This window comes from Cavia porcellus, unplaced genomic scaffold (assembly GCF_034190915.1).
Source record: "Cavia porcellus strain 051 isolate PalLab524CR breed Dunkin Hartley unplaced genomic scaffold, mCavPor4.1 scaffold_17, whole genome shotgun sequence".
Lineage (NCBI taxonomy): Eukaryota > Metazoa > Chordata > Mammalia > Rodentia > Caviidae > Cavia > Cavia porcellus.
In genome coordinates this window covers 52,269,799-52,297,702 of record NW_026947500.1, presented here as the reverse complement: position 1 = coordinate 52,297,702, position 27,904 = coordinate 52,269,799, and the positions used below count along the sequence as shown (strand labels likewise).

The following is a 27,904-nucleotide window of genomic DNA, read 5'->3' as shown; positions in this document are numbered from 1 at the left end:
CATTAGTCCTATAATGAAAAACTATAACTGCTGAAGATCTGAAGAATTAGAAGCCAAAAGTAATCTTTCCACTCCTACTTTAAGAAGCACTCAAGCTGTCATATGAACGATCCCCCACCCACCCAGAGTATCCCTTTATGGCCATGAGAAACAGTGTCCTAACAATTTCATTGTTTAGAGCCAGCTGGTGTAGACGGAACAGGTACGGAACCCTGGCTTACTGTGGCATAACTGCCAGGGATTTCACTACCAGGATGTCGCACTTCAGGTTAGTCTTTTAAAGCAGGGAGTTCGGATCTGCAGGCTGGGGACAGGCCAGTCAGAACTGGGTCACACAACAGGCGGGGAGCAGCAGCAGGTAAGCAAAACTTCCTCTGTACTTCCCTGCACTCCCCATAGCTTTTGTCGAGCCCTGGATTCTCCCAGAAGTGAGGATCCTCCTGAGAACTGCATGTGAAAGGGTTCCTGGCTGGGCACTTCTTAGGAGAATCTAACTCCTGATGATCTGCCCTGGAGCAAAGGCAGTGTGGCACTGGCTAAGTAGTAACAGTATTTTATTATCTCTTACAGTGTAACAAGGATGGAAATAAAGTGCTCAGCAAATATAACGAACTGAAATCACCCTGAAGCCATTCCACTCCATCCCTAGTCTACGGGAGAACTGTCTTCCTGGAAGCTGGTCCTCCGGGGACTGCTGGTGTAAAGGTGTGTGGTCCTCTCTACCTTTCATAGCTCTTCCCTGGCAGCAGACATTTTAGTTTTGTAGTTTTTACAGAAATGTTAACCAGCAATATCTGTCAACAAATAGGAGCCTACTGCCTCTCTAGCCTGCCATAGAAATTGCTGATGGCGCCTCATGCATTGTTAGACTGAGAGATGGTGAGGTCCACCTACAGAGAGGACTGCCGGCAGCCGGTGCAGACACCTCCCTCCACTTTCTCCTGGGAGCACGCATCCCGGTTCCCACCTCTCTGTTTTGGGGTTCTGCAGCCTACTTTGGAGACCAAGAAGATTTTGAAAGGACTGAGAGGAAACAATAAGGGAACAGTAGCTATGGTGCAGAAATATGTAGCAAACTTATCAGAAACTGCATTAAATGGAAACTAACCAACACAAGTATTTAAAATAGAATTCATTTTAACAGGAAGGAGAAATATTTAGTATTATAACAAGATTTTACAATCACATAAAATAAGGATAAGGTTTTTTTAAGTGAAATAACAGAAGCAATGTATATTTCTAACAATAACAAAAATACTCAGCTTATATGTTGGATTTGGAGATTACATAATAGTTTCAGGAAGTGAGACATTTCAGCCCAATTTGGTGAAAATAAAATTGTGATTTTTTTTTCATACTATCCATGTTTATTATCGCTCTGAATTCCACCCGCGCATAGTTTCTTTAGTCCATGTTTGCAGTCTGTAATGATCACATTCCTCATGGAGAGTTGGTGTTTGGAAACCACACACTGATTCTCTTTCCAGCCCTACCCTCCCAATCTGAGTTCTGCTTTAGGAATCCCTGATAGCGAGCTTTACTTCTCATCTGTGCAATCTCTCCCCATTAAAAAGTGAGATTCTTTTTAAAAATGAAATACTTACAAAAGGTTTCTAGATAAAGAAACTTCTTTGGTCTCTTACAATGCCTATTTCCACTCATTCATTCATTTGTTTATTCAGAGGAAGAGGGCTGACTCCAAACTGCAATCATCTGTTGATTCCACTTAAACTATCTGTGTCTCTGCTCCTTCCTCCTCTCCAAGTGAGAGTGTTCGTTTCCTTTCAACACACTTCTCTCGGCACACCTGAAACCCTTGTGTCAGAGATCTCTGATATATAGTCACTTTTAAAGAACACTATCGGTTTCAGACCCAGTTCTGAGAACAAGTCCCTGCCCCCTCACAAGGGTTGTAATGCTAGCGTCCCAAGGTCTCAGTGCATCCAGGAGCAGGGCTATAGTAAAAAGTGTGCAGGTCCAATTAGAATCATGTGCAGAACTGGTCTCTATGGCTCAACTGCCTTTTCTGCTTTCTGCTGGGTGTACAAAGTCCACACAGTCTTAAGCATAGTTGCTTGGAGATCCTGGTGACCATCAGCACAATGGGCCACTTACAGTAACTGCTCTGCAAAGCCACCCAGGCTGGAACTGTCTGACCACCCTCAAATGAATGAGCAGGTGTGGGGAGATGACTCATGGGTTTGACTCTTGGCTTTCAGCATGTAATATCTTTATATCTCTAGTTTCTCAGACTAAAAATCTTCATGTCATTTGTAAGTGTTTCTTTCACCTTCAGTATCTTCCCACTTCTTATCATGTCCACTGGTAGCCCATAGTCCAAGCTAAAATCATGTTATCTGGGTATTACAATTGCCCCCTAGTAGATTTCCCTGTATATGATAAATGCAGCACAGCCACTGTAGTGATCAGGTTAAAACAAACATCAGGTTGTATTATTCAGTTTTTCACAACCTTTCAAGAGCTTACTCAAGGCAGTAATCAAGGATCATGGTGCAGTAGCTGCCCTGGCAATTCTGTGTCATTTACTTCTGTGATACTGACTTGGAAGGAAACTTCAGTTGGTGTCATTCTCAGTGAGGGTAATATAATGAAGCTGCTGGGACACTTCATCTAGGTTCTTTACAGGCTTACAAAGCTCCCATGATTTAAACGAAGTGTTAGCACAGGTGATGAGAAATGAGCCTTAGGCCAATAATGGTAGACCTTTTAGAGACCCAGTGCCCAGAACACCAAAGCTAAAATTCACCGTGAGTCCTGAGTGGCTGGCGTGATGCCAGGAGGACTTGGTCTGTGCACCAGCAGAGAGGAACCTGCGGGCCCTCTGTGGCATGAGTGCCATGGTTTTTCCACCCCTGCATCAGACCCACAGGAAGATAGAAGTTGTAGTGGGTTTCATCCTGCAGTAAAGGATGCTTTTACCATAAGACATGAAAATAATGATTCTGGTTGATGACTACTATTATCTCAAGAGACTGAACATTCTCCATACGGCTAGAACAGACTAACAGAAGTTGAGTCATCTGTGACACCCCCAGCGGCCTTAGGAAAGAAGGGAAGCAGAGACTGGGAGGGAAAGGGAAACCAGTGAAGAAACTCGCAATTCTAGAGATGACTTGGGCAATTAGCAAAACAGGAGCCTGTCCACCCTGGAGTTGAGCAAGAGCTGTGTTGAAAGAGAGACACTGTTTGTCAATGTCTCCAGCTCAAAACAGTTCACACAGTACACGAGGAGGACTGTGCTCCAAGCCTGCAGCAGCCCAGGGCAGTGACCTATTCCACAGGGGAAAGATTCTGTTTTGATTTAAATTACATCTGGTCATTTGGTCTGTTGAGGTACAGTCGCACACAGTGGCCTTGTTCATCTCTGCTCCCACACCTGAGTTCGCTCTCATCCTGTCCTCACTGGGTTCACTCTCGCCCCGTCCGCACTCGCCCCATCCTCACTGAGGGCTTATTCATCATTGCTCAAAGCCACAAATGCCTGGAAATGCATCTCTTCCTCAAGCAGCTCGTTGCAGCTTTGAACCTCCCATTTGTGGACAAGTCTGCCACCTTGTGAAGAGTTGGTATCTGTCTCCTTGAGGTGGCCTGGTAATTCACCCTCATGTCCAAGCCTTCTCAGGTTGAGAACAGGCTCAATTTCTCTTCAGTAGGACAGTTGATTTTTTTTAAGGGTAGATTTGTGGTGATAGTACAAAGATGGATGCAGGGAAAAACAAAAACTATTGAAGGAAAAAATAGAAACAGATGGGCAGAGGAGACTTGGAGAGGCTACGAAAGAAGAGGCACCACTAGCACATAAGTTACCCATTTACTCCCTCACTCATTCACTAATTCACCAGCGATTGTTGTGCACTTACCGTGTGTGGAGAGGAGTAGTACAAGGTAAATAACAGCTGGCTTGTATGGGAGCCAATAAAACACTAGTGCAAGCTGGGGTGGTGGCACAGCCCTGTAATCCTAGCACTCAGGAGGCAGAGGCAACAGGATCATTGCAAGTTCGAGACCAGCCTGGGCTACAGAGTGAGCTCACAGCCAGCTTGAACTACAGAGAAATCAGGAAATGCATACTGTATTTGCTCTTAAGCTCAAGTGCTATCAAGAAAGATTTGAAAGATAAGTGGAAGCAATCCAGGCAAAGAAAGGTAAGGTGAGAGCATGCTCTAGATAAAGGAAATAGAAAATAGACTTTTGAATTGAAGCAAAATAAAACTTAACCTAAAAAGTATGCACAAAGTACAGAGAAATTCGCAGTCCATGCAGGGGGCAGGAAAAGGTGAGAGATGGGCCTGGCTTGTCCAGAAGAGAGCAAGTCCCACCCAGGCCTGCAGGTCACACCACGGGCAGGAGTTTCTGCCCCCCGAAGGCTAACAGGGAGCCACTGCTAAGCTTTGGGGCAGTGGGAGGTTTAGCCATCAGTAGAATCCGGTTTTCCCACAGTAAGAACTTCCAAATCTGTGCCTTCCAAATGACAAAGGTGATTGCTCATTGATCTTCATGGTCTTTGACATTGACCAGGATGCTATTACAGGTTTCACAGTCCAGGGAGGACTTCAGACATAACTGCCCTTAGTGCTAAGATGGCCCTCAGGCAGGATGAATCGTATCCAATTGCTGAAGGCTTCTACTCAGAGACAGCATGAATTGCTTCTCATGCACGTCGTGGGATGATATAAGCCATACAGCTCCACGAAGTAGAGAAATGCAATCATACAATCACACGTGCATAGAAAATTCCATTTGACCCAGCTATTCCCTTTCTAGGCATCTTCCTGAAAGAGTTACAAATATCGCATTACAGCCAACCACATATAGCCATGTTGACAACACCTATTATGACAGTGCATAATAGTTAAATCTTGGAAGTGACCTACATGTCCACCAACAGAGGAATGGACAATGAAAATGTCATGTTTATGCACCATGGAGTACTACTCTGCCATAAAGAAGGATAAACTCGTCACTTGTAGGAAAATGGATGCACTTTGGAACCTTAACGTTAACTTAATCAGAAGCTGAAATACTGCATGGCATCTCTTACCTGAGAAGCTAAAAATATAAATAAATTAAAGAGCAAAATAAATATAATAGGAAACAGAGATCAATCTTGTACAAAAGGAAAAGGAATTGAGAGGTGGAGTAAGGGATAGAAGAAAGGAATTAGGCAGTGTGTTTCTTTGTACTGAGGCTTGAATTCAGGACCTTGCACTTTCCAGGCAGGCTATATCACTGAACTACACCCCTGGCCTGTGCGGTGTTCTGTTGCTGCACCAATCCCTCACAATGAATGCAATCATGTACTGCAAAGAGGCATTGATAAAAATTAAACAGAATGAAAGCTGTTTGTTGGAATTTGTAGTTTACCAGTCTGTTCTTCTGTTCATCAACTTAGTCCGTCCCCTCCCTTCTGGTGGGATACACAGAACCTCTCCTTAGGGTGACATCAAAGATCCCGTTGGTCACAAGTGTGTTGTTACTTCCTCCGCTGGGCAGTTTACACCCTGAGACTGAGCCAGCGCTGTCCTGGGTGCTGCTGTGAAGGCATCTTGTTGTTGTGGTCACAAGTTGTTGACATTACTCACATCCTCTGGATAACACGAATGGAACCTCGTTCAATCATCTTCAGAGAACTTAAGAGAAAAATCAAACCCTGGGGTTTCCTAGAAAGTAAGAGAAAACTCTCCCTCAAAATGCAGCTGTAACACCTCTCTCAGTCTCTGGCCTGCTCACCACCCCAAAATATAAGTCTAGACAACTCCTCAATCTTGTGAGCTAATTCTTAAAGTATATGCATGTATATTTATTACAAAAACATGCAATTTCATAAATCTATGTATACATACAAACTTGTAATGACTATATTCCATATATTTATAGTAAATATTATATATAAATATTTTCTATTATATACAAATCTTACATATCTTATTATTCCTGTTTCTCTGGAGAACCTCGAAATATAAACTACACTGCCTGGAAAAGTATCTTCAAGTCTGGATATGGTCCCTCTTACCCTTCTCATAAGATGGATAAACAGCCTGGCATGGAGGTGCATTCTTGTCACCCCAGCATTTGGGAGGCTGAGGCAGGAGGATTGCACTGGGTTTAAGCCTCCTGGGCTCCATAGTGAATTCAAGGCTGATTTGAACTACATAGTGAGATCTGGCTCAAAGAGGGAGAGAGACAGACAGAGAGACAGAAACAGACAGAGAGACAGAGACAGAGACACAGAGAGAAAGAGAGAGGGAGGGAGAGAGGTGAACAAGCAAGTTGTTTGCTCCTACAAACCTGTGTTACAGATAAAATAGTTGCAACAAAAACTCCTACTCAGCAAGGAGAAATGGGAAACATATTCCTGTCCCTGGGAACCTAGGACACTCTTACCCTGAGTGGAGAATATGACCTCATCCTATCCTGACTTTTCTCGCGTGTAGCTCTGACATCTCCTGTTCCCAATTTTCCCTTTCTGTTATTCTCTTTGACCACATCTTAAGTGGACATGCAGAGTCAGTGTAAACTCACAGTCACAACTATTTTTTAATCCAAGCTCTGTAGAAAGCCCAAGGCCTTCGTGGACATTGCTCGACCAGCAGGGGGCAGCAGAGGAAGCTGAGGCCTGTGGGATTCCGGTATCTCCCCCCACTGTGGGTGCAGAGGACGCTGGGTGTCTCTCTCCCAGGCTGTTTTACTGGGCTTCGGGGGACTTGAAACTGCTGCACAGGACCTAATAACTGGGGTTCCCTGCCTTTCAGTACAACTCAATGTCCTTTCGGGACACTGCAGGCAGAACATTTGGCTGATGAGGATGAGGAGGGAGGGGCGCCGTGTCCTGAAAGGATCTCAAAGTGGGCACACAAGAAATGAAGCTGTCCTTCCCAAAGGTGAGGGACATCGCTGCCTAAGAGCTGCATACAGACAGGGAGCAGAAATGAGGTTTTAAACAGCGCCTCACTCAGCTGGGGAATGAAAAGGAGAGGCAAGGTGGGAGATCTCATTAGAAATGTCTGAAAACCGTAGCCTGAGGTGAAAGTCTCCTCTTGTTTTATTTTTTTATTTATTTTATTTTATTTTATTTACTTATTTATGTATTTTTGGTCTTTTTCTTTTTTATCGGTACCGGGGATCGAACTCACAGTACTTCCCTGGCTTTCTAACTGGGGATTGGCGAAACCGACTCCTTAGGGCCGGTCAGCAGGCAAGGAGAACCACGGGAGAGTTAAGGCTGTATTCTGAAGCAGAATGTCTTATTTTGTAGGAAACCTCGTTCTTTGCTTGTGAGGCTTTCAGCTGATTGTATGGGGCCCCGGGCCACCTTAACAGGGGACACAGAGGACATCCACAACTGGTGACCGCACCTGCACAGCCCCTGCACAACAGTACACAGGTGAGTGTATGAATCAGTTTCGGGGCTCTGTCGCCTATGTGAAAAAAAACTCATTCAAATGGGACCTGGGGCACCGTGTATACAGGTTTTCACCCTCCTGAGGGTTTCTGTGTGTTGTGTATGCAGCTAGGAATACTCAGTAAGCATCAGGTAAAGATAAACACCTATCACAGGAATGACTATGTCAAAATAAAGAGCATCCAGACATGCTGGTGCACCCCTGTAATCCCAGGAAGTTTACCATGAGTTTGAGGCCAGACTGGGGTACACAGTGAGTTCAAGGTCAGCCTGCTCTACATAGCAGATCCTGCCTCAAAAAGATAATAATAAAATAAAGTAATACATAGGACTCTTGTAGCTTCCTTTTTTACTCTTTTGTATAAAATCACAAATTTGGCAAATGTGACACTTACCACCTGTGAAATGTACTAGCTTCCTATAATATGCATGTTGTAGTACAAATTCTTCTATGAGTAATGAAAAATAAAAATAAAGCTGCAGTGAAATCTCCCTTTTCCTCCTTCTCCTTTCAGCTTGGTAAGGTGTGAATGCACGTGACATCATCTGTCATTGGGAAGAAGATGGATAAAGGGGTCCTTAACAAGGATTATTAAAAAACAAAATTAGATGGGGAACAGTTTTGCTGAGGAGAAGCAAGGCTTTCTAGATTATTAACTTTCTATCTGGATCCACAGACTTCCCAGGGGTTTATTTAGGTCATTTATGAACTTGAAAAAAATGACTTCTTCATTTTCATTAACTTCTAACCATAAGTCAGCATTTTCCTTAATTATGAATGCATGCACCAAACTACAGTAAATTTGCAGTTTCTCTAACTATCATGAATAGTGATGAGATAATTTCATGTCTGATTACCATTGCTTGAAGATAACTAAAATATCATTTACTCTTATTAAAACAAACAACTCAATTTATAATGATGTAATGAATACTTATATTCATTATTAGTACTTGCAGCCAGATTTTTATTTGAAGAATTAGTTCTTGGTTTGCATCCAGATAATTATATTTCTGTATAATTTTGCTTTCTCCATAATCTGTGTGTTTTATTTATTCAGTATTTTAAGGCTCATGATCCTGGGGAAAAGGCTGGTGCTTCATTGGATTTCTGAGAAGTTTTTAAACTGTGTCATGTTGTGAGGGGTTCAGTGGGTTTTTGATGACCACCTTTTAATTACTGAAGGAAATTTTCAGGAAGGAAAAACTGAGAAATAACGAGAAGGGAAAGAAAAGGACTCTAATGCAGGCCCTCCATTTGAGTGTCCTTAGCCCTCTCTGGGTCTGGCGTAACCTGCAAGCAGCGATTCTGGGCCAGAACCAGCAGGACAGCCCCTGAGGACATCAGGTCAGTCTTCTCCACACTCTTCCCAGTGAGCCAAGAATAGCCAAGACCATGGCCATGCTGCGTGGAGCTTTGAGACCAAATGCTGGCACCAGGAATGTGACTGATCCTGTGGTATTAACTTTAGTTAAACAAAGTCTGTTCCAGCTTGGATGAAGTCATTTTCATCCTGACCAATACATCCATCCTGACCTCGGACCCAGGTCTCAGATCCACTGTTAGTGAGAGTCCTGTTCTGTCACTGTGCCCCTGACAAATCCACTCTGTGTAATCCCAGATCTGTCTGCCTCCTTCTTCAGCACCTTGGGAACAGCTCTTCCAGACCACACTGTCTGCTATTTTGTTTAACAGTATCTTTAAAGGGTGTGTGCCTTTCATTATGAAGGTAAAAAGTTCAGAAGCATCTGCTGAAGCTCCTACACCCAGAAACGTGCTTTACTAGTTTCCCAGCACTTCTCCATACAGGCAAGCCCACGATCACACTCATCTCTGCTGTGATTTGCCAGTCCTTATCTGCTTACTTAGACTCATTTCTCATTTCACTGAACCATGCCATTCCTCGGGCATCACATAGCTGCGTCGGGGATCTGCTTCCAGAACTTAGATGTGTTTGAATAGTCTTTCTGAAAATACCACACAGGAGCAACAGCTTGGCTATAATATTTTTATATCATATCCTTTACCCTCAGAATTTTGTCAGTTGCCTCCTTGACTTCTTGTGCACTTTTGGAAACACTGTCTTCCAGCAGTGGAAGCCTGATGTTTTTGTCCTTTCGCAGCAAATGATCTGTCCAAATGATTTGGAGCTTAATCCTTGCAACTCTAACCGAATCTTCTGACACTCCATAAATCTTTCAAAGCATTCCTTATTGAATTATCCTTACCAAAATTTAATTTCCTCATTCTTGATACATTTTTCACCTACTTTCTTCAGAAATATGTCCATTTGTTTTTGTTTTTCATTTCTTTTAAAATCAAATCACAGATTTGATCAGGTGAGGCTTCTCTGCCCCTTGCCCCTCACGCTGTGTGACAGTGAAAGGTCACATATGTGGATCTGGGTGTCCAATGAGTCAGCTAAGTCAGCACCAGGTGTGGACTCACTCCTCCCCCCTCCTGATTAGACCCCAGCCTCATCCACTAGCTGTCACCATCATCTTGTCTGAGAGCTTTGCTGTCAACCTGGGCCCATTTGAGGATCAACCAGCTCCCCAGTCCCTTTTCTTCTAATTGCTCAGATGTTCACTTGACCCTTCTGCAGATGGGCAGCCATTCCCTCCGGCTGTAAATACCTGGGCTGTCACAGGGCACAGACCTGCATCCGTCCTGTTCAGCCTGCTGGACAGGGTGCAGCTGTTTTGGGCTCTGCTCCCAGGGACCCCCTGCAAAAAAGACTGAGTCATCAGCATCCAAGATGAAGAGGCAGGTAGCCAAGTGAGAAGCTCAGGGCTCCCCACCAAGTCCGACTTCGGGAAATGATATTCTGTGATCTCCACAGTTCATCTTTTTTCCTGAGGGGTTAGTCAGGAAACTCCTTATAGATACATAGTCTTATATATCACTTCTTTTATTGTCTTTTTTGTTGGTGGTGGTGCCAGTTTTGAATGATTTTCACCTCAACTACTTCATACCTTTTTTAATGCAGTACTAGGAATGGAACCTAAGGCCATCTCACTGAGCTACATCCCTAGATCCCTTTTTATGTTTTATTTTGAGACAAGATCGAGGTAAGTCACCAAGTTGCCCAGCCTGGACTAAGATTTGTGGTCCTCCTGCCTTAGCTTTCCAGGGTGCAGGGATATATTTGGTTCATTGTAATTACATTATGAATAAGGATGTTTTTAACTTTTATTACTCCATGTTTACCATGCATTACTTTCGGGATCCCCATGTGGAGTTGGAGGATGGAGGTAACTCACCCTCGGTCCTTTTTTATCCCCTCTCCCTCTGCTCCCCTCCTCCCCCCATCTCTGGATCCCCAAGCCTCTGAGAAGAAGCTATTGCCCCACTTCCTATCATCAATTATTTCACTCTTTTTAACAGTCTTTTTACTTTACTGGTTTCACAATTTTTCTTTTACAATTTTACCATCAGTAAATTTTTAAAAAATTTTACTTCATGAAAAATTCTTTCCTCCTAATCTTGGATGTACATAACTACAACTTTAAGTGTCATCTACTTAATGTGGGTTGTCTGTTTTATGGTAGTTCCTGGTTTTATACTCTATCTGGCCTAACTAACCACTCGTGTTCTGATGGATTCCAGTTTAGACTTTTTTTTTTTTTTTTTTTGGTACTAGAGATCAAACTTACGACCTCACACTTGGCAGGCAGGCACTTACGCTGTTGAGCTAAATCTCCAGCCCTGGTTTAGACATTTTTGTTACTGATTTCTGCAGTGACTCAGAGAGCACAAGCACACGGAAGCAGAAGACATCTGAGAGTCCATAAACCCACATCTGAGAGAACATGAACCCACACTCCCTGGGCCCTGACCACAGCACCCTGATCATGAGGCCAGCACAGGGAAGGCTGGATTCATGGGGAAAGACTGCAGGCAGCACTTTGGCCAACAACTTCTGCTGTCCAGTGCACTCCAAGCTTTGCTCTGATGGGGAGTTACATGGGAAACCTAAAACCAGCTGCAAATTGGCTTCAGAGACATTCTAGAGCACCATATGGTAGAGGGAGGCCCAGGGCTCTTTCTTTACTCCAGCCTGTTTCCAGCCACAGGTCACGGGGTTTCCTGTATGTGTCAGGGTCTGTGGTGGATGCTCTGGGGTGTGAGTCTGCTGAGCTCCCCCCTCGCTTCCCACACCTTGTGAGGGCTGAAAGTCCTACGTGAATGAAACCTTCAGGTCCTGCACCTGGCAACTGAAGGCTGAGAAGAAAGGTGAATCAAATGGTAGTGAACAAGCTGAGTCCTGTGTCATGATTAGAAAGCATAGCCCCTGATTTCAGGGAAGATGGTGGAGGTGGTAAGCAGCAGAGAAAACAACCTCCCTGACAGTCACCGTCCAGACACTACAATATACATCATGAGGAAGACAAGAAGGTAGGAAGTGGGTCCCCTGGACCCCAGAAGAATCTGAAGCGTGAACTGAAGCCCACAGAGAGAGTAAAAAGAAAAATTCCAATGAAAAAGAAGGTGGTAGCCTGTTGTACCTTGTCCCTGATGAGATTCACTGTGAGAGAGGATCTTTCAAACCTGAGGATGCACAGTCACAGTCACAGTGACAGCTGGCAACCCTGAGCCTCTGCAGAGAGACACGGCAGTGGAGGGGAGCAGAGGACATGGAGGGCTGCAGTGGCTGGTGGTGAGTACAGAGGGTTTATTCTTCGCATGACGGGAGCGCAATTAGCTGGGAGATATTTTAGAGATGGGTCAGCTGAGTTTGGAATCCAGAGCTGCTGCCAGCTTCCTCCAGCAGCTCCTAGCAGGGTGAAGACCCATGGAAACTACTTGGGCTGCAACAAGCTCAGTGAGTCTGATCTTGGGAGAGGCCTGAGATTATCCAGTGTCCTGCTAATAAGCTGCTGCTGGCGTGCTGGAATAGATTGGCACAATTTGGGACTCTATGTCCACAGGTTATCCAGTAGTAAAACCAGAGAAAATCCTGGAAGTAGACTATTTGTTTTTCTTTTTTTGTTTTATTTTTCTTTCTTGCCTTCATTGTTTTTATATGAGTGAGAAAGCGGTTCCTAACCTCTTCTGAGTGTGGTTCTGTTCTGTTCTTCCTTTTATCTCTTCTGTCTCTCTTTTCCTTCAGTGTTCTGCATCATTTTCCCAAAGTTGGCATGATCCTCCTTTGTCTTCCAAACTGACTTCTAAACTCTTTCTCTTCTTCCACTTCTTTAATTTCTCCTCAATCCACTTTAAATTTTAACCCCAGAGGGCAAAATTGACACATTACAGACCTATATATTGCATATAGTTATCTGGTTTGTTTTACAATTTGTTATATAATCACAAATCCAGTTGAAACAGTTAAAAGTTGTAAATTAAAGGTCAGCTCTGTTGTTTTCTAGGCTGTGTTTCTAGCTATCAGTACCACTATAGCTAAAATTGACATGATTGTTCTAAACAGATGATGGTCCTGGTATTCCATGACTGACATTGACTAAGGATCACATAAAATATAGTGGGGTGGTGCCAAAGAACCAGGGACTGAGCCAAACAAGCAACAACTTCTCATCACCAATAAACTGAAGAGGTAGGATCTTCCAACAGACTCAAAAACCAAATATAAATCGAAGATACCTCAGAGAAGTATTCATCATCTAAGGGTCTTAATACTACCAATAAAGCAACCCACCATGGGCAATTTACAAGCATCTTCCCAGAAATTAACTAAAAAGAAAAGAACATGATAAGACACTTAAGCAAAATGCATCCCCAGACATCCAGTACACCAAAGGTAAATTCAGGGGGTAATGAGTTTGGACAATCTGAAAGTCCCCCACCTGGCTCTCTGAAGTGGTAACAATGAAGCAATTGAATGAGGCTCTGGAAAAATGAAATCAGATACAAGCTGTCAGATAACACCAGAGACTACCAATATTCACACTATGCTTAGCGACATTAGAGCACAGACCAAAAACAAAACAAAACAAAAAGATAAGCTGAAGAACATTATGGAAACTCAGCATAGGAAAGAAATAGAATCCATAAAATAGACCCAAGTAGATACCTAGAATAATAAAACTCCACTGAAAGGATTCAAAGCAGATTGGGCCAATGTGAGGACAGGATCTCAGATATTGAAGACAGGCTTGCAGTTAGGGACCAGGAAAAGAAAGATTTCTCAAAAATAACATGGTACAAAGAAAAATTAATCTAGCAGATGCTAGATGAGACAGGGAAGAGTATCTTAAGATTAATTGTAGTCAGTGGAAAAGCAGAAGATATCACAAATGACATTTTAAAAAATGTTCATAGACATCATGACAGAAAACTTTCCTGGTTAAAAAAAAATTTCCATAGAGAAGATAAATGAAGCATTCAGAACTCCAATTAGCAATGACCAAAAAAAAAAATCTACAGTCATCTATCATAGTTAAGATTAGAATCTTAAAAGTTTTTAGGGAAAAGAAACAAATCATATATAAAGGAAAGCCCATCAGAATTACAGCTGACTTCTCAGCACACACTCTCAAGTCAAGGAGAGCATGGACTGAAGTACTTCAAGTTCTAAAAGAAAGCATAATCCCCTCTCTGTGTCCACCGTTTGTTAAAAATCCTAAACAATGACTCTTGGCAATTATTTCTCCTGAATGTTTTTGAGCAGCTCACACACATTCCTTCAGTTTCTATATCATTATCAAAAATTAAATAATCCAATGTGCGTGAAAGGAAGTTTGTAACCTGACACAGGAACTTTGCCACCTGAAACAGAATTCAGTGTAGTTTCTCTTGTCTGGCCAGTGTACCCCCACGTTTCTGTGGATAAAAGTACCCAGGTGCAGCTTGGCAGTGAATTTGGTGAAGGTTTTTTCATGTGTATGTTTTCAATACATGCAACCATCTTATGGAGAGGGTGGTGTGCATAATACAGCTCGTTGCTTTTTTAAATTCCCTCCTCTCCCCCCTCCCTCCCTCCTCTAAATCCCCTTTTACTATTTTCATTCTTGTTGATATTTAAACTTAGCCCATGTTTGTGACGTATAACGTTTCCATTCAGTGGCATCTTTGTTCTGCTTGTTTTCCCTTCCCCTCCCACCTCCTCTCACCCATGTTCTCTTGGACCCCTTCCCATTTGCAAATGATCTATCCTCTTTTCTCCTTCTGTCTGTCCTTTATCATGCCCTTTGTCTATATTTTGCCTTATTCAAATGAGAGATATCCTATGGTATTTAAGCTTCTGTATCTCAGTTACTTCACTCAACATTAAATGTTCCAACTATATCTATTTTCCTACAGATCTTTTGAATTCATCTTTCTTTATAGCAGAGTAGTATTCCATTACATATACATATCACATTTTCTTTATGTGATCATCTACTGATGATTATATAGGCTGTTTATGGGATTTTGCCATTATAAATTGTGCTGCTGTAAACATTGGCATGCATGTATCACCATAGCATGATGTCTTTAGCTCTTTGGGGATGACTTGAATGGGGAATGGTTGGGCCATACAGAATTTCTAACTTTAGTGTTCTGAGGAATCTCCATACTGATTTCCATAGTGGTTTTACTAATTTACTTTCCCAACAAAAATGTACAAGAGTTCCTTTTTCACTTTAGCTTCTCCAGAATTTGTTCCTTTTTTACTTCTTCTTGATGGTAGCTACTTTACCTAGTATAAGATGGAATCAATTTTTGTACAGCAATAATGAATTCAGTGAAACTCAACTTATGAAAACAATACCATTCATGGCGATGAGTTCTTGCATATGACATCAAAAGCCCAAACAATGAAAGAAAAATAAATAAATTATATCATAAAATTTTAATAGTTCTATTTACTATCAGATAATCAGCAGTGTCAAAAGGTAATCCACAAATGGGAGAACATATCTACAGATCACCAATCTGATAGTGGGCTCATATTCAGAATGTACAAAGAATCACAACTACTGAGCAGCAAAAAGGAATGATTAAGTTTTAAAATGGCAAAGGACTTAAATAGACATTATTCAAAAAATATATACAAGCAAGCACATGAAAACCTGCTCAGTATTAGTAATCATTAGGGAAATATAACCAAAACCACAATGAGAGATATCTCAGATGCATTAAAACTGCTTCTGTCAAAAAAATAACATGGATTTCTAAGAATGTAGACAACCCAGAACACTTGTACACTCTGTGAGAATGCAGAATGTTGCTGTTGCTGCTGCTGCTGTGGCTCTGGAAAACAGTACATATGTTCCCTCCCAAAATTAAAATTAGATCTAGCATATGATCCAGCAAATTCACCTCTGGGTATAGATCCCAGATCATTGGAGTCAAGGTCTTAAAGAGATGTGAATATCCACATTCATGGCAGCACTACTGACAGGGACTGAAAGATGGACACAACCCAAGTGTCCCTCAATGGATTGATGGCTATAAAAATGTAGCAGATACAAAAAATGATGTTGTCCAGCTCTAAAATGGAGGGAGCTCTGGGACCTGCTCTGACATGGGTGCATATTGAGGACGCTATGCTAACTAAAAAAAAACATTCATAAAGAAACAAAGGTACACGTTTTCACATGTTGAAGAGTCTAGGGTAGTCAAATTTATAGAAACACAAATTACAATAGTGGTCTCCAAGGATAGGGAAGCAGGTGTGAAATTTAACACAGTGCCCCTTTTTGGCATCAGGGGACAGTTTTGTGGAAGATAGTTTTTTCTTCAGACCAAGGAAAGTGGGATGATTCAAGCCCATTATGTTTATTATGTACTTCCTATTGTTTTTGTGTTGTTATATATAGTAAAATAATTATATAACTCACTATGATGCAGAATCAGTGGGAGCCCTGAGGTGGTTTTCCTGTAACTATATGGTTTCATTGCAGGGTGATGGGAAACAATGACATCAAAGTGCATTAGGTCTAGGCAACTCTGTAATCTCCTGTTGGCCTCATGTGAGATATAGCTTAGTTGCTCCATTGCTGATCACTGAAAAAGTTTTGAATTGTATTTGCAAATAACTGATTTATTAAGTTCTCTGTTCAGTGTTAATGTTGTGCTGATGTTAATCTGTATTTGCGGCTATTCTCCAGCACTCACATCACCACCTCAGCTCCACCTCAGATCATCATGATCAGATAGATTCTCAGAGAGTATGAAACCAAAATCCTTTTGCATGGACTGTTCACAATAAGATTCAGTTTCCTATGAGGATCTAATGTTTCATTGTTGTGACAGAAGGCAGCGTGGGGTCAGAAACAGAAAGAGGCTGAAATACAGAAGAAGCATTGTTTACTCACCTGCCATTCACCTCCTGCCATGCCGCCTGGTTGGAAACAGGCCACAGACCAGGCCTCAGCTGGGGGTTTGGAGACCCCTGGTTTAATGTGTACAGAGTCTCCCTTTTGGAAAATGAAAAGTGTTCCAAAGTTTATTTGTATAACAATGTTATGTTTCTGTATTTAACACTGCTAACTTGTATGCTTAAATTGGCTTAATGATGAATGTTATAAACATTTTGCCATAATTAAAAAGATTTTAAAATGTCAGAATATAACACCTAACATAAACAAAGATACTCATGAAGGGACTTCTGGAACTTCTTCAGAAAGTGGCAACGGTGATGGAGGAGACTGAAGTGGTAGAGGATACTCAGAGCCGGGTAGATGGTGACAGGTCTTCTACTGTAATACTTTTTTTAAAAAAGTTTAAACATTCACTGTACTTTTAGTGCATCTCATATTTACCTACTCATCCCCCAAAAGCATTAAACTTAGGTTCTCAACCCCACCTCGCTGTCCTACTCACTTGAGCAGTCAGCAACGATACTAGCTAGCATTTATAGTGTGCATGCACATGTGAATACCATTTTAAATGTGTTCTCTCATTTTGTGCTTACAACAAAAAGTGATTGATTTCACTTTCATAGGTCAGGATACTGGGGCAAAGGAAGATTAGTAAGCTGCTTGTGCCTAGGCACTCCTTGTCTGAGCACGTCTTGATCATTATTCAAGGTCCATTTCGTCTGATTTTGGGAGGTGGGGGTAGGTACGGGATTGAATCTAAGGCTCTTACACCAAGCTACAACCCCAGCCCTTTATTAATTGTTTTACTTCAAGTGGGCTTGAAGTTGCAGCTCCTATCTTATCCTCCTAGAGTGCTGGTATTATAGACAGCTAAGTTAGCTAGAAATTGCCATGCAGTCCAAGAGGGAAAAATTAGGCCCTCTAGGAAGTCAGCACAAAAGATGAAGCCCACAAAGACTGTGGTTGGAGGCAAATGTGAAGAAAGCCAGGCCTTGAGATGGAGATGCAATAGCCAGACCCTCAGGCCTCCCTGCAGCAATTTAAGCTTATACTGTGATTTGCACCATCTGGTCCAGTGAGCCCAGCTAGGCATCAGACACAGGTGGGTCAGGAGAATATCTGGACCATTGCTTTCCAAAACAGCCTTTGTTCTTTCCGTAGTCACTTGGCCATGTGGCTCACTTACCCACTGGACCAGTCCTAGCTAAGCCAGTGATACTTGTCAACAAAGAACCTCAATGGCTACCCACTGGGTACCCCTCCTGGAAGCCTATGAGCTATTCTCCTCCTCTGCATTGCTGATAAACCTCTCCTAATGTCTCTTTTGGTTCCCAGCTTCATTTCTTGGTGTTGTGGGTTCACAAACTCAGCACACCTGACATCTAGCGTGTTGAGAGTTATTTTCCCAAGCACTGGGATCACAGGTGGGCCCCACTGCTCAGGCTTACCCTTCCAGTGCTCTGCAAGTATCAGGAAAGCAACCCCTGGGGCTGCCCAACAGGACCAGCAGGGGGAGGCGTTGGCTAAGGGGCAGAGAGACCGGAGCAGAGCTTCACGCAAAATCCTTGACTCTCAGGTTTTCCTCTTCCTTTCCCTCTTTCCACTTCTTTTGAATGATTTCCGGACACAGAAAGCCAGGTTAGAATAGCAATGTGGACAGAGCTATGGCTCCTGCACTGGTAGACAGCTCATCCTGCACAGGACCTTGGCCTGAAGGCAGTGCACTGGTTTTCCTGGTCCTTAGGTCCTTTGATTAGACCCAGATTGCAAGCAGGATGGGAGCGACAGAGTGATACAAATGCATAGGACAAGCCAGACAGCAGGTGTGTGACCAAGGACAGCAGTCCCACGTGACCCTTTCCATGTCACAGTGTCCTCTGTGCCCCTCCTGCTTCCAGAGGAATTAGTTTCTCAGGCTGTCAACTCCTGAGACTGTCCTGCCCTCTGCTGGCCAGTGGGGCGCTCAATGCCGGAATGCAGTCTGCTGTTTACCACAAGGGGGAATTTACCTTCCCATGACTATTACATTTTAAAACAGGTACAAAGCCAGGTGTGGGGGTGCACACCTGTGATTCCAGCACTCAGGAGGCTGAGGCACCCCCTGACCTTCTCCCCACAACCTCAGCCTCCACGAACGCTGCCCAGGTTGGGAACAAAACCTCCTCACCGTCTTCTTGCCTTCCTCCTGCTGGTGTCTCATCCCAGTCAGCAAATGTTTTACTAGTGTTCAGTCAAAACACAGTTATTTTTCCTTGTCTCCATTGCTAAGAATTTCCACCAGCCTGCTCCAGGCCTGAGGGAGCTGTGACAGGGTAAGAGGAGTTCCCAGGCTCCTCTACTGTGTGATGCTCCTGAGTCACTAAATGAGGGGCGTGGGCAGCACAAGGGGCCACAGCCATGGGAAAGGACTGCAGGAGTGGGGGGCTTCAAGGTGATCATGTCCCTGAGAATAACTGTGCCCTAGCAAGTCCCCCACTTCCAGTTACCTTGGATAAATCCATCAAACATTTAAATAAGAACACAAAAGTCCTTACTTTCAAAGAAAACAGAGGTCAGAAGGACCCACTTGTTGAGAAAGCATGAGGCTTTAAGTCCAGACAAACTTGGGTCAAATCCCAACGCAGCACGAGTGCCTCAGCCTCTCCACCCACAGCTCCAACCCAGAGAGATCTGCAAGTTGAATCTGCACCCGTGATGGTAGCAGGAAACCAAGGCAGGAGGGGGCTCAGCCCTGAGACTGGAGAGCTGCACTTCCAGTTCAGAGCTTCAGGGGTCGAGCTCTCCCCAAATGTGTGGGGAAAAGGCCTGGGCTCCTGCAGCCGGGTCCACTGGGTCAACCTGGAATGCTCCCAGAGCCACTGGGTCCACCCAGAATACTCCGAGAGCCACCAGGTCCACCAGGAATATTCCCAGAGCCACTAGGGTGGGACAGAGTGCAGCACCCTGCTCCTGGATGGGAAGTAGAAACACCGAGTACTGGCCAGCTAAGGGACTGCACTTCACATTGAAGGCTCCTGGGGTCCAGTGCTGGCCTGGAGGCAGAGGCGAATGTACTCATTGTGCTTTCAGGCCCTTTGCCTGACTTTTCTAGGGTTTGGTTTCTGAATGTGCAAAAGGAAAATGGTAAGAGGGTAAAGTGGTACCATAAAGCACAAAGCCCGGGATTACTCATTGCAATTATTAGTCTCTGGAAGAGGCACTGCGTCCAGAGAGCTCCAGCAGAAGGAGCAGGATAAGGAAGATCCTTGGAGTATCCCTGAGATGCTCCGGCTGGTCCAGCACTGGTGGACCTGGGTGTAAACACCCCATGCTTTACCTGGCACTTCCCTGAGCCCTGTTCTGGAGACCCAGAGTGAGGGTGCACTTCATGCCTGTGCCTCTCAGGTTGGCCCATGGGGAGGGTGGGCCTCTGCTTTCCAGGCTTGGGAAGGAAGCTCCTTCCTGGCTGTGCCCTGAGCCAGTTCACTGCCAGCAATTTGACATTTACCAATTGCAACAGCAGGATGTTGCCTGAAGCCCGTGGCCAGGAGCAAGTGTGAGACCAAGAATATTAGGTATTCAGCAGCAGGCCTCAGGCTGTGTCCAGCTTTGCAGCCTGCACCCAAAAGCCTGGGCCCGTCTGGAAGTGTCTTTGTTGTCTTTCCTCTGGGGGCAGGTGGCTGGGGCAGGAACTGCTCCCTGAGGAGGGAGGTCAGCTGGGTCCTGCTGACCGCTCCCCCAAGGCTGGGCACATTACTATCACCAGCCATGGCTGTGGGCCTCCAAGGAGCTAAAGAATGTCTGCTGGTGAATTCTCCCAGCCCCACACCTGGGTCCTAGTAGGTCTCGCTTTCTTTGGTTGTTTTGTTTTTTGTTTTTGTACTAGGGACCAAACTTGGGGCCTTAGCTACATGCCACAGCCCTTTCTTTTATTTATTTATTTTTTTATTTTGAGGCAGGGTCTTACTAAGTTGCCCAAACTGAACTGGAATTTGAACTCGTCCTGCGTCCGCCTCCCAAAGAACTGGGATTACAGGTATGTAGCACCACGCCTGACCTCTGTGCTTGATTGAGCGTGGCAAAGGAGGAGTCTGAGGTGCCAGGCTGGAAAGGCTGCAAGCAGGCACTGAGTTGCAGGTGCTGTGAACACTGCATGGTGGCCCTGGGGCAGCCTGCCTACTGTGGAGCTGTGGCTGAGGCTGCCACATAACTACTGAAAGTGTCTGCTGTGGAGGACGACCATGTACGCCTGGTGTCACAGGGGGACAGCCTGGAGGTTGCCTGTGTGTGGCTCACTGAGCACCAATACTCAGGGCTGTTTCCACTGACTATAGAAAGCATGGTGTATGACAGGAGGGTCAGGTCTTCATGACCAGGCACAGAACCACCGTGACACATATCCTGAGCAGGCCAGAGCCCACCCTGATCTCCAACCACCTTTGGCAGGGTGGGGGCCAGCAGTGTGGCACATAGTAGCACAGTAGTGGCACAATCTGTACACCAAGGTCAAGGCCGGGGCCATACCACAGAGCAGAAGGACCAGGGGGGCCACTGCCACAGAGTGGGAGGACCAGGCGAGGCCACCAGGACACAATAGCATCAGTGCAGTTAGCTGGGCGACATCTGTCCCCCAGCTCGCTAGCAGCTCATCTTGTGGGCAGCTACAGCCTGAGCCCAGCAGTGCACACCTTAACCCTAACCCCGCCCCTCCAAGACCCTGTCCTAGTGCTCCATGCTGTGTGAGACAACCTGGCTCTCATCCAGGATTTCCTGATGGGCTTCCCTAGGCTGCCATGTGGGCAGTCCCTGGGCTCATTTCCCAAGAAGTCAGAACCCGGGGTCCCTGAAGGAAGTGCTCTACCAGACGGGCACCAGCCACATGGTGCACAGCAGGCCTAGCCTGCACAGGCTTTCCTGGCTAGCAGCTGTCAGAGTCCCTGCCCTGTCCTCTGCTTGCAATTCTCCCCTGCCCAGCCTCGCCCACTGGCAGCTCCCACAGGCTGTGTCCTGGTGGGCCGAAGTGGTCAGGGGTCTCCCAGAGGCTCTCAAGCCCTGACCAAGCTGATGCCCCGCTTGCTGGCCAGGCTAGCTCAGGACCCAGCCGTGGGGCCATTGCTGCACCCACCTGGACGCCCCAGCAAGCTGTGGGGTGTTTCTCTGCAAAGGCAAAGGGGAGCTGTGGGAGGCTGCAAGGTGCACACAGCTACAGAGCTACAGAATGATCCTGAGCCCTGCTAGGTCTGAACAGACAGACAGACAATGCAGGAATTCTGTTCAAATCGTAAAAATAAGCAAATGGAGCTGCTGCCTCATTACTCTTTACAGCTTTACATCCTGCCACCTAAAGTAAAGCACCCATGCCAGAATCAGCACCTTCAAACCCTCCTCGAAAGCAGCCAAAGCCACTCAGGCCCTCAACGGGCCCAACTCACACCTGGTGCCCAGGGGCCCCTGCTGCTCCTTGGAGTGTGTCCCCAAGCCAGGCCACTGTCCCACTTGTAAAGGAACCAATAAGCCCAGCTTTGCTCAAATACCAGTGTGTTACTGATGTGTAACAAGGGTGTAACTGTAGTCCTCGGCATGGGAGGGATCAACAGAGAAGGCAGGACTGGTACTGACCCTGAGACCTTCGCTGTAACTTTGAACTTGGGATTTTTTTCTTTGTTTTTGTAATTGATATAAAGTTCATAATATCCATGTGTCGCCCCATAATCACTCCTTGATATCCAGGGACCCAAAAGTTTTCTCTGTTGCTTGGTCTACATTAGAGCAGTTAAAATAAACCCTCATCTATCTGTAAACCATGGGATAAATTGGGTTGTGATCAGCCTTCTAAAAAAGTGCTTTAGAAAATATAGTGCACTGCAGGAAATAAACATAAGACTTTTGTTCCAATTGAGTTGCTTCGTTCATACAAAACTGCCCAATGTACAATCATTACTTATCCACCAAAAATGGCACTGTTACTTATTTTGAATTAATATGTTGTTATGGATTAAGAACTGATGGTCAACTTAATGCCAGCTGGATTACATCAGCATGGCACTGAGTGAAGATGCTCCACCTGAGGAAAGTTGCCAGGTAAATAGGTGGAGAAGGGAGGTGTTGAGACACTGGGGCATTAATGCGTTGTTGCATTGAGGCATTGTGGGTTGTCCTATGAGTTGCTGTTTGAGCTGTTAGATTCTCCTAGAGAAGCTCTGGTCCTCACATCGAGCATTGCTTCCTGGCTCCAGAGGGGAAGACGTGTGCCTCTTGCTCTCCAGGATGAACTTGTCACGCTGGATTCCTGGCATGAACCCGACTGTGCTTGTCGGAGGTGCTCGGGCCTCCGTGTCACTGAGGATGGCTGCGGTGCCTTTCAGGACAGCCCCGTCTTTGTGTGACTTCTCGGCTCCAGCATAGAACCCTCATCCCACCAGCACAGCTCCTTCACCCTACTGGCATTGACTGTCTGGTTTCCACTACTGATTTTTGGGCTTCTCAGCACAGATCCATAAAGAGACTGGTGTGAGTCCTTCTTGTGGGCTCTGGACCTCCAGTTGGACTTGTGGGAGGCATTGTCATGAGCTCTGGGTTTTTATGTGGGCTCATGTGAGACATTGCTGTGAGATTTAGGCCCTTGACTAAATATTCTATGTCTTTGGCGTTGCAGATAGATTTCCTGCATTTTCTTGTGTGACTTCCCAGTGACCATTGTTCTGTGTACTACAGACTGACTACATGTGTGTATCAATATTCTGTTCTCTCTCCTCTTTTCTGTCTCTCTCTGTCTCTCTTTATCTCTCTGCCTCTTTGTCGCTGTCTCTCTCTCTGTCTTTGTCTCTCTCTGTCTCGGTCTCTGTCTCAGTCTCTCTCTCTCTCTCTCTCTCTCTCTCTCTCTCTCTCTCTGTCTCAATCTCCAGTTAAAACCTTTGAAAGCCACTGTTTTCAGTACATGCTCCATGCTACTACCTTCAGAAAGCCTGGTTATGTTTCCCAGCCCCTCCTCTAGCTCACTGCATCCCACATTCACAGGAAATTTCCCTTGGAGGTCCTGTTTCACTCACTCACTCAGTGGGTTGCCTTCTCTAATCTCAGGCAGGAATCTTAGGGGAGGTGGCTCAGTTTTGCAAAGGTCTTGGACCAGAGACCATGTTACAGTCATCTCCAAGTGAGCCGCAGGTCACAAGAACACATGGTAGATACTTGGTGACTTTGGACTCATGGGGCATACAGTCTAATACGAGTGAGCCTCAGAAGGTGTGAAATTTTGGAGCCAATTCTGCCAGTGTGGAGAAGCCCCAGGCACTAGTGGTGGGAAAGCCTAGCTTTATGGGGTTGGTGGGACCTCCTACAACTTCCGCCATCACTTTTAAGTGGGCTACATGTGTCATTCACATCAATGTTTCAACAACTCCAGCTGCAACACTGGAACATCCGAGAGGCTGCCTCAGGACCCTGAGGACATAACTGGTACAAATTCTGATGCTAGAAAATGAGAGATGATGAAATGCAAACCCCATGGGAGCATTTAGGGTTATTTCTCCCCTGATCTGATGCAGCACTCAGGAACTGATGGCTAAGGACTGCCTGATGGCAGCTTTCCGGAGGCTTTGCTTGACTTGCTGTTCCTCTAGCTGCCACTTAAAGACCCTTTCTCTAACAGTTTGCACTTACTCTTCACAAAACCCAAGGGAAATTCCCATTTTGTGGATGATAAGACTGAGGCCCACAAAAGTTTAACTGACTTGCCCATTGTCACATAATGCATTGAAATGTTTCTGACTCAGTTATTGAGAGCAATAATGTCCAGTGCTCACTAAGTATCTAAAATTTGCCTTTGGGTGCTGGTGCTGAGTGGAGCAAAGAGTTGAGAAAATAAGCTGTGGAGAATGCTGAAAACTCTGTATGCAACATCCATTAAAAATTTAGAAACAAAGATCGTACATGGAAGCAAATCAATGGACTCCGGAATATTTTTGGACAATAGATACAAAATGGATTATCCTGGAATGGGTTTATATTGAGTAATTAATAATAATAATGTTCATAAAAGCTCTGGATGGCAGCTCAGTCCGGTACAGACATAGATGCAGCAAGCATCAGAGAAACATTTATGAACTGGAAATACAAAGAGAGGGATAAAAATGATCTTACATGTGAAGAAATAGTGGAATTGGTATGCAAGATGTCTAAAGAAGATCATAGCAAAAAGGAGCAGGTTGGTTTGTGTAATTCTAAGCCATGGTGAAGAAGGAAAATCTTCTGGAACAAATGGACCTGTTGACCTGAAAAGAGTAACAAAGTCCTTCAGAGGGATCTTTGTGGAAGGCTAGCTGGAAAATCCAAATTTTCATTATTCAGTCTTGCTGGGGCAGGGAACTGCACTGTGGCATTGAGACAGTGGTGTGGATGGTGACATGGCATGCTGGGAAATACCGGTAGAGGCCACCTTTTTGTAAGCATATTTCACAGCACCAGGTTACTATTCCTGGCGAAATTCAAAGGATGGCTCCTAGTTCATTCAGTCACTCTGCACACAAACTGGAGTTTGCATCTTCTTAGTCAGGTGAACAGAAATGTAGCAAAAGACTTTGAGTCTTTTTCTTATGACTCCACTATTCATGCAAAGAAATAAATTCCATATATTGTGTCCAGGCTCACAAAATAGCTGTATTTTTATCACTAAAATGCAGTTGATTTTGTGTTTGTATGTATGCCAAGTTAGGAAACAGTATAAATGATACTGTATTTCCTTCTCTAACTGAATACTGAAGAAACATGTCACTTCCCTAGCAAAAGACCCACAGTGAAGCTACCTCAAACTTAGAATCAGGTACTTGAAACTGAAACTAATTAGGAATAAATAAATACGAATATTGGCATAATCATTATGAAGTTACTATAAGTTTATGTCCTTCATAATTAGCAACATTTTGATGTACACTATGAATTTTCAAATAATGATGAGGAACATTGCAGTAGTGAGTTTTAATGACACTCCCTACATGCTTAAGACTGTGCACTCTAGTTTTTGCTGGACTGTAGAAATGATGTTGTGGACTAATGTATCTTAGACCTCGAAGATCCGTGGGCATGGTAAAGGCTTGAACCCTTATGCTAGAAGTGATATATGAAAAGAAATGAAGTGCATTTTTAAGTTACTTATGATAGCTCATGATTTTGGGGATATTTGTTCTGAGCATGTGTTTTTTGTAAAATAAAAAAAGTCATGCCGACAGTTGATAAAGAAAGAATATATTTAAGAGAGAGTACGAGTAAATTGAATTGATTCTTTTAAGGCTAACACGCAGTATCAATGGAGAGTCATAACTATAATGTGCTGAGATCTATGTAAAACCCTCAAACTTTTACTAGAAAGGGATGGAGAATTTCTATAGAAACATACTAAAATATCATCTGTATAAGAAGCAGTGGAATGTAAGGAAAGAACAATAAATGGATCCACTGGACAATCTAAAAATTGAGAGATGGTTCTAACCTGACTAGAGGCTCTGTCCAAACTAGGCAGAGCTACAGATGCCAGTTTAGAAAAGCCCCACCAGATGATTTCTTCAGGAGCACAGTGTTGGAAGTGTTGGAAGATACTCCCAAGCCATGTGAAAAGTGAACCAAGTGAGGAATTCCTAAAATGGAGCTTTTCCAAAGAGCTACAAAACTTGTAGCATTGTTTGTAGTATAATTTGTAAGCATGCTATATTCTGTTGAAGTTTATAGTCAGAGGAAAATGGTAGTTACATTTTGTGCTGTCACCGGCAATGAAAGGACACAGCAACAGGGCTGTAGAAGCATCCAATCTGAGCACTCTCACGCATCCCTGCAAATGGAGCTCAGCCCCAGCAGGGGAGGCCAGGCCCCCAGGTTCCTTCGCATGGAGGTGGTCGTCCACGGCTGACCACGTCTGTGTGCTTCACAGACATTCAGTCTGATATTTCACGTGCACTTCCTTTTGGCTCAAAGAAAGGACTTTCTATTTACAATCGACAGCTATTTGTTTTGATAAGATCTATGAACTTTTCCTAAGTAAATGTAGCATGCAATAATATTCTTTGTGTGACAATTTTGTAAAAGTTTTTTAATTTGTTTTTATTTCCCAACATAAATTCAAGATTAAATTGAAAATAAAATTTACCTGTGAAATCAGTATTTTATTCCATTATTTGAGAAATAACTTTAGGCACTGAGGCTATCTTTAATTCATCAGAGAGGAAACAGGCTCAGAGAAGTCGAGTAGCCTTTATAAGATACTGCAGCTCCGCCTAAAACCCATCTCTGGTAATTCCCTGACCCTCGGTGTAGTCTTTATAAAATGGAGTTAGCATGGCAGTCTTAGGTTATATGAGAACATTAAATGAATTAGTGGATAAAAAGCATTTTGGAATAGTGCCTAGATTTTCTACATGTAAAAATTCAAATCTACACTCCTTTTTTTCATGAGGTCAACTTAAAACTGAGAGCCCAGAACCAAATCAGAGAGACTTGTGCTCATGTCCCTGTATAGCAGCTTCGTAGCTCTGTGACCCTGAGCAAATTGTGTCTCCTTCATGGTCTCATTCATAAAGTGCATACAATAGTTTTGATCTAGGACGTACCTCAAAGATCCAATTCCCAGAGTGGTGTCACCGGGAAGTGGTGGAACCTTTAAGAGGTGGAGCCTGGTGGGAGGTCTTTAAATCAGTGGGGACATGGCCTTTGAAGAGCATTGTGGGACCTCTTCTTCCTCCTCCTCACTCCTTTTGCTTGCCAGCCAGGTGGTATGTAGTTTGATTCTACCATGTACTTCTGCCTTGATGTTCCTTCTGCTTTTCCCAAAGCAACCAGGCCAACCATCGATGGGTTGCAATCTTTAACCATATGAGCCAAAAAAAAGAAACTTTTTCTCTTGATAAGTTGATTATTGCACATATTCACTGTAGTAACAGAAAACTGACTAACACCATGGGCATAGTTGTAAGACTCCTGACATAAGATTATTGCAGTGATGAAAGGGGATACCACAGGGAATTCCCCTTTGCACAGCTGATCATTTCCCTTTGGGTTGTCCTGATCATTCTGGTAATATTATGGTTTATATCTGGTGGTATCCCCAAAGCCTCATGTGCTCTTAAGTGAGGCTTTGGGGGTGTAATACTCACTAGTGGACTGGTCCACTGATTAGTTTATAGCTAAATGTGATGTGATGCTGGGAGGTTAGACCTGGAGGAAGAGGTGGGAGCTTGGCCTAAAATG

At 44.1% G+C, this 27,904-nt stretch overlaps 1 pseudogene; it reads left to right on the top strand.

Moving 5' to 3' along the window:
* LOC106026341 (caspase-3-like) lies at positions 1–26,802 on the top strand (annotated as a pseudogene).
* Positions 26,803–27,904: the final 1,102 nt, after the last annotated feature.